Raw genomic sequence first — 13,850 nt, forward strand, 5'->3', positions numbered from 1 at the left:
GACCCGCTCACTGCATGCTAGCCACAGACGCACACACTGCATGCTAGCCACAGACGCACACACTGCATGCAGGCGACCGACGCGCTCACTACATGCTAGCCACAGACCAGCTCACTGCATGCTAGCCACAGACCCGCTCACTGCATGCTAGCCACAGACGCACACACTGCATGCAGGCGACCGACGCGCTCACTGCATGCTAGCCACAGACCAGCTCACTGCATGCTAGCCACAGACCCGCTCACTGCATGCTAGCCACAGACGCACACACTGCATGCAGGCCACCGACCCGCTCACTGCATGCTGCCCACAGACACACGCACTGAATTGAATGCAGGCCACCGACGCACTCACTGCATGCTGCCCACAGACCCGCTCACTGCATGCTGGCCACAGACCCGCTCACTGCATGCTAGCCACAGACGCACACACTGCATGCAGGCGACCGACGCGCTCACTGCATGCTAGCCACAGACCAGCTCACTGCATGCAGCCACAGACCCGCTCACTGCATGCTAGCCACAGACGCACACACTGCATGCAGGCGACCGACGCGCTCACTGCATGCTAGCCACAGACCAGCTCACTGCATGCTAGCCACAGACCCGCTCACTGCATGCTAGCCACAGACGCACACACTGCATGCAGGCCACCGACGCGCTCACTGCATGCTAGCCACAGACCAGCTCACTGCATGCTAGCCACAGACCCGCTCACTGCATGCTAGCCACAGACGCACACACTGCATGCAGGCCACCGACCCGCTCACTGCATGCTGCCCACAGACACACGCACTGAATTGAATGCAGGCCACCGACGCACTCACTGCATGCTGCCCACAGGCCCGCTCACTGCATGCTAGCCACAGGCCCGCTCACTGCAGGCAGGCCACTGATGCGCTCACTGTATGCTGGCCACCGATGCGCTCACTGCATGCTGACCACAGATCCGCTCACTGCCTGCTGGCCACCGACGCACCCACTGCCTGCTGGCCACAGGCGCACCCACTGCCTGCTGGCCACAGGCGCACTCACTGCATACAGGCAGGCCACTGATGCACTCACTGCATGCTGGCCACCGACGCTCTCACTGCATGCGCACTCACTTCATGCCGGCCACCAACGCACTCACTGCATGCTGGCTACCGACGCACACACTGCATGCTGGCCACAGGCGCATTTACTGCATGCAGGCAGGCCATTGATGCACTCACTGCATGCTGGTCACAGACGCACTTACTGCATGCTGACCATCGACGCTCTCACTGCATGCTGCCATCGACGCTCTCACTGCATGCAGGCCATCGACGCTCTCACTGCATGCAGGCGACCGACGCGCTCACTGCATGCTAGCCACAGACCCGCTCACTGCATGCTTCCCACAGACCCGCTCACTGCATGCTTCCCACAGACGCACACACTGCATGCAGGCGACCGACGCGCTCACTGCATGCAGGCGACCGACGCGCTCACTGCATGCTTCCCACAGACCCGCTCACTGCATGCTTCCCACAGACCCGCTCACTGCATGCTGGCCACAGACACACGCACTGAATTGAATGCAGGCCACAGACCCGCTTACTGCATGTTGGCCACAGACCCGCTCACTGCATGCTGGCCACAGACACACGCACTGAATTGAATGCAGGCCACCGACGCACTCACTGCATGCTGGCCACAGGCCCGCTCACTGCATGCTAGCCACAGGCCCGCTCACTGCATGCTAGCCCCTGATGCGCTCACTGCATGCTGGCCACCGATGCGCTCACTGCATGCTGACCACAGATCAGCTCACTGCCTGCTGGCCACAGGCGCACTCACTGCATGCGCACTCACTTCATGCCGGCCACCAACGCACTCACTGCATGCTGGCTACCGACGCACACACTGCATGCTGGCCACAGGCGCATTTACTGCATGCAGGCAGGCCATTGATGCATTCACTGCATGCTGGTCACAGACGCACTTACTGCATGCTGGCCACCGACGCTCTCACTGTCTGCTGGCACTCACTGCATGCTGGCCATCGATGCTCTCACTGGCTCCTGAGAGACCACTGACACAAGGACCCTGTCTGATCACCAGTACATGCAGTGCACGGGGTCCGCCATGCACTCACTGTAAATGTAAATGAGCACTTGTATAGTGCACTACTCACCCGTTAGGGTCTCAAGGCGCTGTACTCATACCGCTATGGAACCCCTCCTGGCTTTTCCCTGTGAGGCGCCCACTCCTGAGCACCCCCAGGGTGAAGCCAGGCATCCAAGCGCTGTTGGGGCCGTTGTGGAGATTAAGCAAGCTATTGCCCAGAGTTGCAGAGTGGGACCCATGAATTAGATTAGGCACCGAGGCGAGAATTATCTGGTCAAGGGGAATTGAGCCCAAGACCTGCCGAAGCGGGACTTGAACCCTGGTCTTGAGCCAGATCTCTGCTTCAGGGTCTGCCGCTCTAACCATTGAGCCACACTTCTCCACTGCAAGGAAGGTGGCCAGTCCCCAACAAATGCTGCACACGGTACCTGGGCTGACGGTCCCAGGGTGACCCCGACACAGAAATCCGCCCCACTCACCAGCGCACTGTGCCTGGGTGCCCACTGATGTCCGCAGTGCCTGGCACATTACCGAACCCAAGAGGCACCAGATGGCACAAGCTGCATGTACCCCGGAGACCACCAACGACACATATTAAAGGGTACCTGAGCCGCCACGGATGCACAAACCTCACGATAACCCAAGCAGCCCCCCCCCCCCGCCAGCCCCCTGCAGCCAAGCTACTAAGGCAATGTGTGTGTTGAGTAACATTCCTATAGCGCGAACCTAACCACAGGGCATCGCAGCGCTGTACAAGCTCAAAGGCAGGCGTAAAGTCAGCGAGTGAGGACGGAGGAGCCTGGACCGTGGGCAGTTCATGCATTATAATGCAGTGAGTGGTGTTCAAAGGGGCGCGTGCCCAACTCTGCCCAACACTGGAGCAGCGTTGGCGGGGTATGGGGGGGGGGGTCCCGGTGGATACCGGAGTGTGCGCGTGTGCTTCCAGATCCTGGATATAGGATCTCTAAAGGCACAGTCCCTTGGAGACCCCCGAGACACGCACCGGGCGTGACCTGCACTCCCACATAGTACATGAGACACCCCACCCCCAAGGTACGCACCGGATGTGACCTGCACTCCCCAAATAATACCTGAGACCCCCGAGGCACGCACCGGGCGTCACCTGCACTCCACACATAGTACCTGAGACCACCTGCACTCCCCACATAGTACCCGAGACCCCCGAGGCACGTACCGGGCGTCACCTGCATTCCCCACATAGTACCTGAGACCACCTGCACCCCCCACATAGTACCCGAGACCCCCGAGGCACGTACCGGGCGTCACCTGCACTCCCCACATAGTACCTGAGACCACCTGCACCCCCCACATAGTACCCGAGACCCCCGAGGCACGTACCGGGCGTCACCTGCACTCCCCACATAGTACCTGAGACCACCTGCACCCCCCACATAGTACCCGAGACCCCCGAGGCACGTACCGGGCGTCACCTGCACTCCCCACATAGTACCTGAGACCACCTGCACCCCCCACATAGTACCCGAGACCCCCGAGGCACGTACCGGGCGTCACCTGCACTCCCCACATAGTACCTGAGACCACCTGCACCCCCCACATAGTACCCGAGACCCCCGAGGCACGTACCGGGCGTCACCTGCACTCCCCACATAGTACCTGAGACCACCTGCACCCCCCACATAGTACCCGAGACCCCCGAGGCACGTACCGGGCGTCACCTGCACTCCCCACATAGTACCCGAGACCCTCGAGGCACGCACCGGGCGTCACCTGCACTCCCCACATAGTACCCGAGACCACCTGCACTCCCCACATAGTACCCGAGACCCCCGAGGCACGTACCGGGCGTCACCTGCACTCCACACATAGTACCCGAGACCACCTGCACTCCCACATAGTACATGAGACACCCCACCCCGAGGTACGTACCGGATGTGACCCGCACTCCCCAAATAATACCTGAGACCCCCCAGTAAGGCACGCACCGGGCGTCACCTGCACTCCACACATAGTACCCGAGACCCTCGAGGCACGCACCGGGCGTCACCTGCACTCCACACATAGTACCCGAGACCCTCGAGGCACGTACCGGGCGTCACCTGCACTCCACACATAGTACCCGAGACCACCTGCACTCCCCACATAGTACCCGAGACCCCCGAGGCACGTACCGGGCGTCACCTGCACTCCACACATAGTACCCGAGACCACCTGCACTCCCCACATGGTACCCGAGACCCCCGAGGCACGTACCGGGCGTCACCTGCACTCCACACATAGTACCCGAGACCACCTGCACTCCCCACATAGTACCCGAGACCCCCGAGGCACGTACCGGGCGTCACCTGCACTCCCACATAGTACATGAGACACCCCACCCCCAAGGTACGCACCGGATGTGACCCGCACTCCCCAAATAATACCTGAGACCCCCCCCTAGGCACGCACCGGGCGTCACCTGCACTCCCAACATAGTACCCGAGACCACCTGCACTCCCCACATAGTACCCGAGACCCTCGAGGCACGTACCGGGCGTCACCTGCACTCCCCACATAGTAGCTGAGACCACCTGCACTCCCCACATAGTACCTGAGACCCCCCCCTAGGCACGCACCGGGCGTCACCTGCACTCCCCACATAGTACCTGAGACCACCTGCACTCCCCACATAGTACCCGAGACCCCCGAGGCACGCACCGGGCGTCACCTGCACTCCCCACATAGTACCTGAGACCACCTGCACCCCCCACATAGTACCCGAGACCCCCGAGGCACGTACCGGGCGTCACCTGCACTCCCCACATAGTACCTGAGACCACCTGCACTCCCACATAGTACCCGAGACCCCCGAGGCACGCACCGGCGTGTACTAATTCTGTACATCATGTTAGGGACAGCACCATGACTTCCCCAGAAGTAATGTGGATACCCCCAACACACTCCTGGCGGTATTTGGGGTGCCTGAGTAGGCGAGCCGCGCGAATCTTTGTCTCAAGACCCAGAGTATGTAAGGAGCCCACACCTGCACCTCGAGAAGTAACGGGTCCCCAAAATGACACAATGATGCCACAGTCTCAGGGCAAGATAGGGAGTGAATGTGCCAAGGGCGGGGGTCTCTGGAAGGAGTGTGGATGGTCGCTGTGGATAAGGGTGTGATTCATGCACCCCCACCCACACACTACTAGACAGTCCTGGGATGCCAAGTACCCCCATCTCTCGGCCCCCGCCCCTCAGAAGCACCCCTCGAGTCAGGGGGTAAACGCACCGGAAGGAGGGGGCGGGGCAGAGACATGTCCAGGGTTAAATACTCGGCCAGGAGTCTTTCTGTCCTGAAGGGCTGGGGCGGGGTCCGCCAGCAGCTCTCATCCCCTCTCTCGGGGTCAGATCGTGGGGATCGCCCCTGAGGGGTACACCTCACCCTCTATCACTCTCTCGCGGGGTCAGATCGTGGGGCTCCCTCAGCCTCGCGGGGTGCACTTCTCCCACTAGCCAGCGGGGGGGGGTGTGGGGGGGAGGGGGGTACAGACTGCGCCTCTTTTCCCAGTGCTCAGAAGGGTTGGGTCGGACCCCCTTGGATTTTTGGGACGCAGGAGTGGATGGGACTGGGCAGAAACCGCGACTTTCTCGCGGGTCTCGCTGGGGCCAGGGACCCCCCCACCCCTCCCCCGGCTGTTCCTCAGGGCTCCCTGGGGATGGACACATCCCGAGGTTGTCTCAGGTACTGCTGAGGTGTGTGCCCTGACACCCCATCCCTCCCCCCAGATGTCTCTCATCGCTGGACACATCCCGAGGTTGTCCCAGGTACTGCTATGGTGGGTGCCCTGACCCCCCCTCACCCGGATGTCTCTCAGGGTTGGAGACATCACGAGGTTGTCTCAGGTACTTCCGAGGTGGGTGCTCTAACACCCCCATCCCTCTCCCGGATGTCTCTTATCGCTGGACACATCTCGAGGTTGTCTCAGGTACTGCTGAGGTGTGTGCCCTGACACCCCATCCCTCCCTCGGATGTCTCTCATCGCTGGACACACTCGATGTTGTCACAGGTACTGCTATGATGCCCTGACACTCCCTCTATCCCCCCGGCTGTCTCTCAGGGCTCGATGGGGCTGGACACATCCCGGGATGGTCTCGGATGCTGCTACGGTGGGTGCCCTGACCCCCCCCCCCCCCCCCACCCGGATGTCTCTCGGGGTTGGAGATATCCCGAGGTTGTCTCGGTTACTGCTATGATGCCCTGACACTCCCTCTATCCCCCCGGCTGTCTCTCAGGGCTCGGTGAGGCTGGACACATCCCCGGATGGGCTCAGATACTGCTACGGTGGGTGCCCTGACACCCCCCCTCACCCGGATGTCTCTCGGGGTTGGAGATATCCCGAGGTTGTCTCGGTTACTGCTATGATCCCTTGACACTCACTCTATCCCCACGGCTGTCTCTCAGGGCTCGGTGAGGCTGGACACATCCCCGGATGGTCTCAGATACTGCTACGGTGGGTGCCCTGACACCCCCCCTCACCCGGATGTCTCTCGGGGTTGGAGATATCCCGAGGTTGTCTCGGTTACTGCTATGATCCCTTGACACTCACTCTATCCCCACGGCTGTCTCTCAGGGCTCGATGGGGCTGGACACATCCCCGGATGGTCTCAGATACTGCTACGGTGGGTGCCCTGACACCCCCCTCACCCGGATGTCTCTCGGGGTTGGAGATATCCCGAGGTTGTCTCGGTTACTGCTATGATGCCTTGACACTCACTCTATCCCCACGGCTGTCTCTCAGGGCTCGGTGAGGCTGGACACATCCCAGGATGGGCTCAGATACTGCTATGGGGGGTGCCGTGTCACCCCCTCTCTCCCCGGATGTCTCTCACGGCTATAGACATCCCGGGATGGTCTCAGCTACTGCTATGGTGGGTGCCCTGACCCCCCCCCCGCCCCCCTCCCCTGCCTCTCAGGGCTCGCTGGGCACATTCCGAGGTTGTCTTAAGTATTGCTATGGTGAGTACTCTGCCCCCCACCCCCTGGCTCTTTCTCAGGGCTCGCTGGGGCAGACACATCCCGGGGTGGTCTCCCATACTACTATGGTGGGTGCCCTGACGCCCCCCCCCCCCCCTCACCCCGCTGTCTCCCAGGGCTCCATGGGGCCGCACACATCCCGAGGTTGTCTCAGGTACTGTTATGGTTGGGGGTGGTGCCTTGACCAATGGGGGTCCCTAAGGCTACTCAGATCCCGCGGTATCCCTATGGAGGGTACCATGACACCCCCGACTCCCCCGGCACTCACTTGACTCTCTGATGCTCGATCAGCTCCTCTCGGCTTCTAAGCGCTGCCGCCTGACTCGATTCTCCCTTGAAGCACCTAGACGTCTCTTCTAGTACTCCTGGAGTAATCCCTGAGGTACTCGTGACGCCCAGACTGTTCCTCGGCCTGCAGTGTGTCCCTCCCAGCTCCTTATCTCGCCCTCTTTGTGTCCACAGAACTAGTTCAAGCTGGTCAAGTATAGGGAAACTTTCCAATTAACTTGGAGCCTGACGTCACTCGCCACGCCCCGCCCCTTCTCAGCCCCCAGCCTCCTCCCCGTCGAGCTGACAACAAAAGGTAGTTTTCCCAAACTTTGCCAAAAGGACCCCTCCCCCGCCTCGTCTCCGACTGAGCCAGAAGCATTAGTCCTCCAGGGCCAGCAGGCGTCTCACTGAGAGCTCTCAGGTCAGAGCAGGCACTCACTGAGAGCTCTCAGGCCAGAGCAGGCACTCACCGCAGAGCTCTGAGGTCCAGCACCAGCAGCCACTCACTGCAGAGCTCTCAGGTCAGCGCATGCACTCACCGCAGAGCTCTCAGGCCAGAGCAGGCACTCACTGAGAGGTCTCAGGTCAGAGCAGGCACTCACAGAGAGTTCACAGGTCAGACCAGGCACTCACAGAGAGCTCTCAGACCAGAGCAGGCACTCACCGCAGAGCCTTGAGGTCAGAGCATTCACTCACCGCAGAGCTCTCAGGCCAGAGCAGGCACTCACTGAGAGCTCTCAGGCCAGAGCAGGCACTCACTGAGAGCTCTCAGGTCTAGCACCAACAGGCACTCAATACAGAGCTCTCAGGTCAGAGCATGCACTCACTGCAGAGCTCTCAGGTCAGAGCATGCACTCACTGCAGAGCTCTCAGGTCAGAGCATGCACTCACTGCAGAGCTCTCAGGTCAGAGCATGCACTCACTGCAGAGCTCTCAGATCAGAGCATGCACTCACTCCAGAGCTCTCAGGTCAGAGCATGCACTCACTGAGAGCTCTCAGGTCAGAGCAGGCCCTCACTGAGAGCTATCAGGTCAGAGCAGGCACTCACTTAAAACATCTCAGGTCAGAGCAGGCACTCACCGCAGAGCCCTGAGGTCCAGCACCAGCAGCCACTCACTGCAGAGGTCTCAGGTCAGAGCAGGCACTCACTGAGAGCTCCCAGGTCAGAGCATGCACTCACCACAGAGCTCTCAGGCCAGCGCAGGCACTCACTGAGAGCTCTCAGGCCAGAGCAGGCACTCACTGAGAGCTCTCAGGCCAGGGCAGGCACTCACTGAGAGCTCTCAGGCCAGAGCAGGCACTCACCGCAGAGCCCTGAGGTCCAGCACCAGCAGCCACTAACTGCAGAGCTCTCAGGTCAGAGCAGGTACTCACCACAGAGCTCTCAGGTCCAGCACCACAAGGCACTCACTGCAGAGCCCTTAGCTCAGAGCAGGCACTCACTGCAGAGCTCTCAGGTCCAGCACCAACAGGCACTCACTGCAGAGCTCTCTGGTCCAGCACTAACAGGGACTCACTGCTGAGATTTTAGGTCTGTGCAGACACTCACTGCAGAGCCCTCAGCTCAGAGCAGGTACTCAGCACAGCGCTCTCAGGTCCAGCACCAACAGGCACTCACTGCAGAGCTCTCAGGTCAGAGCAGGCACTCACTGCAGAGCTCTCAGGTCAGAGCAGGCACTCACTGCAGAGCTCTCAGGTCCAGCACCAGCATGCACTCGCTGCAGAGCTCTCAGGTCCAGCTCTAACAGGCACTCACTGCTGAGCTCTTAGGTCAGTGCAGGCACTCACAGCAGAGCCATGAGGTCAGAGTAGGCACTCACTGCAGGGCTCTCAGGTCAGAGCAGCCACTCACTGCAGAACCTTCAGGTGCAGCACCAGCAGGCACTCACTGAATAGCCATGAGATCAGAGCAGGCACTCACTGCTCTCAGGTCGGAGCAGGGACTCACAGCAGAGCCCTGAGGTCAGACTAGGCACTCACTGCAGAGCTCTCAGGTCCAGCAGAAACTCACTGCAGAGAGCCATCAGGTCCAGCACCAGCAGGCATTCACTGCAGAGCTCTAAGGTCAGAGCAGGCACTCACCGCGGAGCTCTCAGGTCAAGCAGACATCTAACTGCAGAGCCCTCAGGTCCAACAGGCATCTAGCTGCAGAGATCTCAGGTTAGATCAGGTGCCTCACTGCAGTCCTCAGGTCTGAGCAGGCATTGACTGCAGAGACCTCAGGTCCAGCACCGGCAGGCACTCATTGCAGCCCCCTCAGGTCAGAGCAGATGTCTCACTGCAGAGCTCTCAGGTCAGAGTAGGCACTCGCTACAGGGCTCTCAGGTCCAGCAGGCATTCACTGCAGGGCTCTCAGGCCACAGCAGACATCTCACTGCAGAGCCTTCAGGTCAGAGCAGGCACTCACTGCAGGGCCTCAGGTCAGAGCAGGCACTCACTGCAGGGCCTCAGGTCAGAGCAGGCACTCAGTGCAGGGCCTCAGGTCAGAGCAGGCACTCACCGCAGCGTTCTGAGGTCAGAGCAGGCACTCACTGCAGGACTGCGGAGCCCTCAGGTCCAGCAGGAACTCATTGCAGAGAGTCCTCAGGTCCAGCACAAGCAGTCATTCACTGCAGAGCTCTAGGATCAGAGCAGGCACCCAACGCAGAGCCATCAGGCCCAACAAGCATCTAACTGCAGAGCCCTCAGGTCCAGAAGGCATCTAGCCGAAGAGATCTCTTGTTAGATCAGGTGTCTCACTGCAGAGTCCTCAGGTCAGAGCAGGCACTGACTGCAGAGTCCTCAAGCCCAGCACCAGCAGGCCCTGACTGCAGACCCCTCGGGTCCAGAAGGTATCTAGCTGCAGAACTTTTAGGGACGATCAGCCACTCACAGCAGGGCTCTGGGGTCACAGCAGGCACTCACTGCAGAGCTCTGAGGTCCAGCAGGCACTCACTGCAGGGCTCTGGGGTCACAGCAGGCACTCACTGCAGGGCTCTGGGGTCACAGCAGGCATCCGGCTGCAAAGCTCTCAGGTCCGAGCAAGCATCAAACTGCAGAGCTCAGACGGCAGAGCAGGCACTCACTGGAAGCCCTCAGATTAGAGCAGACACTCACTGCAGTGCCCGCATGGTGAGAACAGACATCTCATTGCAGAGACGTCATAACCTGAGCAGGGATCTCATCTCAGAGCCCTCATGGTGAGAACAGACATCTCAATGCAACGACATCAGGCCCTGAGCAAGCATGTCACTGCCAAAGCCTCATGGTGAGAACAGGCATCTGTTGCGCATGCATCTCACGGCAGAGCCCGCATGGTGAGAACAGACATCTCACTGCAGAGACATCAGGCTCTGAAAAAGCATCTCATGGCAGAGCCCCCATCACGAGAACAGACATCTCAATGCAGAGACATCAGGCCCTGAGCAGGCATCTCACGGCAGAGCCCGCATGGTGAGAACAGACATCTCACTGCAGAGACATCAGACTCTGAAAAGGCATCTCTTGGCAGAGCCCCCATCACGAGAACAGACATCTCAATGCAGAGACATCAGACATCGACCAAGAATCTCACCACAGAGCCTCATCGTGAGAACAGACATCTCAATGCAGAGACGTCAGACACTGAAGAGGCATCTTACCACAGAGTTCTTAAGGTAAGAACAGACATCTCAGTGCAGTGACATCAGGCCCTGAGCAAACATCTCACTGCAGAGCCGTCATGATGAGAACAGACGTCTCAGCGCAGAGACATCAGACCTGATTTAGCATCTCACCGCAGAGCCTTCATGGTGAGAACAGACATCTCAATACAGAGACGTCAGACCCTGAGCAAGCATCTCCCCTCAGAGCCTTCATTATGAAAACAGACATCTCATTGCAGAGACGTCATACCCTGAGCAAGGATCTCATCTCAGAGACCTCATAGTGAGGACAGACATCTCAATGCAGTGACATCAGGCCCTGAGCAAGCATGTCACTGCCAAAGCCTCATGGTGAGAACAGGCATCTCACCAGAAAGAGATCAGGCCACGAGCATCTCATCCCAGAAATGAGGCCCTAAGCATTTCATCTCAGAGCCCTCATGGTGACAACAGTCATCTCAATGCATAGACATCAGGCCTTGCGCAAGCATCTCACGGCAGAGTCCGCATGCTGAGAACAGACATCTCACTGCAGAGACATCAGGCTCTGGTAATGCATCTCATGGCAGAGCCCCCATCACGAGAACAGACATCTCATTGCAGTGATATCAGACTCTGAAAAGGCAACTCACGGCACAGCCCTCGCTGAGAACAGACATCTCAATGCAGAGACATCAGGCCCTGAGCAGGCATCTCACAGCATAACTTCCATCGTGAGAACAGACATCTCAATGCAGAGACATCAGACACCGACCAAGAATCTTACCACAGAACCCTCATCGTGAGAACAGACATCTCAATGCAGAGACATCAGGCCTTGCGCAAGCATCTCACGGCAGAGCCCGCATGGTGAGAACAAACATCTATCAGACTATGGAAAGGCATCTCATGACAGAGCCCTCATCACAAGAACAGACATCTCAATGCAGAGACATCAGGCCCTGAGCAGGCGTCTCACGGCAGGACCTTCATCGTGAGAACAGACATCTCAAAGCAGAGACGTCAGACCCTGAGCAGGCATCTCAGGGCAGAGGCCTCACCATAAGAGCAGACATCTCAGTGGAGAGACATCAGGCCTTACACAAGCATCTTAATGCAAAGACATCCGTCCGTGAGCATCTCATGGCAGAGCCCTCATGGTGAGAACAGACATCTGAATGCAGAGACAGATGGCCCTAAGCATCTCATGGCAGAGCCCTCATGGTGAGAACAGACATCTGAATGCAGAGACAGATGGCCCTAAGCATCTCATGGCAGAGCCCTCATGGTGAGAACAGACATCTCAGTGCAGAGACATCAGGCCCTGAGCAGGCATATCACCACAGAGCCCTCAAGATAAGAACACACATCTCACTGCAGGCACAGCAGGCCCTGAGCATCTCATTTCAGAGCCCTCAAGGTGAGAACAGACATCTCAACGCAGAGACGTCAAACCCTGAGCAAGCATCTCACCGCAGAGGCTTCATGGTGAGAACAGACATCTCAACGCAGAGACGTCAAACCCTGAGCAAGCATCTCACCGCAGAGGCTTCATGGTGAGAACAGACATCTCAACACAGAGACGTCAAACCCTGAGCAAGCATCTCACTGCAGCGGCTTCATGGTGAGAACAGACATCTCAACGCATAGACGTCAAACCCTGAGCAAGCATCTCACTGCAGCGACTTCATGGAGAGAACAGACATCTCAGTGCAGAGACATTAGGCCCTGAGGAAGCATCTCAACGCAGAGCCCTCATGGTGAGAACTGGCTTCTCAATGCAAATACATCAGACCCTGAGCATCTCACCTCAGAGCCCTCACGGCTAAGAGAAGTTATCTCAAAGCAGAACCATCAGGCCCAGAGGAGGCATGTCACTCCAGAGCCCTCCTGGTGACAACAGACATCTCAATGCAGAAACATTAGACCCTGAGCAGGCATCTCACTGCAGAGCTCTCATGATGATAACAGGCATCTCAAAGCAGAGACACCAGGCCCTGAGCAGGCATCCCAGCCCAGAACTCTCCTGGTGAGAAGAGCCCTCATGGCCAGAGCAGGAGTCCCACTGCAGAACCTTAATGGTCAGAGAAGGCACTCTCTGCACCACAATCAGAGTTATAGCAGTCAATTCACTTCTGAGCTCTCAGGAGTAACTCAGTGTGTCAGGACTCTGAGGTGCCCTGACTGATTCAATGAGGGCTCATTTGAATCCTCACGCCCAGTTGGGCTTCACCAGGTGGAATAGATTCTCTGGAATGTCCCCCTCTGTTACTTGGTGGGCAAGGATTATAAGAATTGGTAGTGCCCTGGAGGTCCAAGTGTGAGGGCCCTGTGATTTGGGGTCAGTGCGCTGGCCCGCCATGTCGCAAAGCATCTGGGATGTTGTTCCGTAGGCGCGTGGCTCTTACGTTCCTACTTCAGTCCAGCTGGTGCGGCTACCTGGTTGATCCTGCCAGTAGCCTGTGATTAAGACATGCATGTGTAAGTACATACTGTAGATTCAGTGAAATTGAGAATGATTCATTAAATCAGTTACGTTCCTTTGATCTCTCCATCTGTTACCTGGATAACTGCCGTAATTTCATAGCTAAAATATGCCGATGACCTCTGACCTGCAGTGATGTGAGCGTTTATCAGCCCAAGACCAGTTTGGGCTCACCCAGTCACTTCGGTGACACTGCATAACTTCAGGGCGATCACACTTCTCAGTGATGAAGGTAATACATTTGGATGTCTGCCCTATCAACTTCTGTGTCTACCTTGGGGAGCATGGGTAACAGGGAATCGGGGTTCAGGTTTATAGAGGGAGCCTGATAAATGGCTACCACATCCAGGGAAGACATCCGGTGCGCACATTATAATTCCCACTCCGGGAGGCGGTGATGATCTGAGGCCCT

General features: G+C 58.3%; 1 protein-coding gene across 1 annotated transcript in view; it reads right to left on the reverse strand.

The window, feature by feature from the left end:
* Positions 1-7,552, reverse strand: part of MDK (midkine) — a 100,478-nt gene extending 92,926 nt beyond the window's left edge. The window contains exon 1 of the mRNA XM_069221715.1: positions 7,349-7,552. The gene's annotated coding sequence lies outside the window, so the exon portion shown is untranslated. The remainder of the gene's footprint in view (positions 1-7,348) is intronic.
* Positions 7,553-13,850: the final 6,298 nt, after the last annotated feature.

Source organism: Pleurodeles waltl, chromosome 3_1 (genome assembly GCF_031143425.1).
Source record: "Pleurodeles waltl isolate 20211129_DDA chromosome 3_1, aPleWal1.hap1.20221129, whole genome shotgun sequence".
In the NCBI taxonomy this organism is placed as follows: domain Eukaryota; kingdom Metazoa; phylum Chordata; class Amphibia; order Caudata; family Salamandridae; genus Pleurodeles; species Pleurodeles waltl.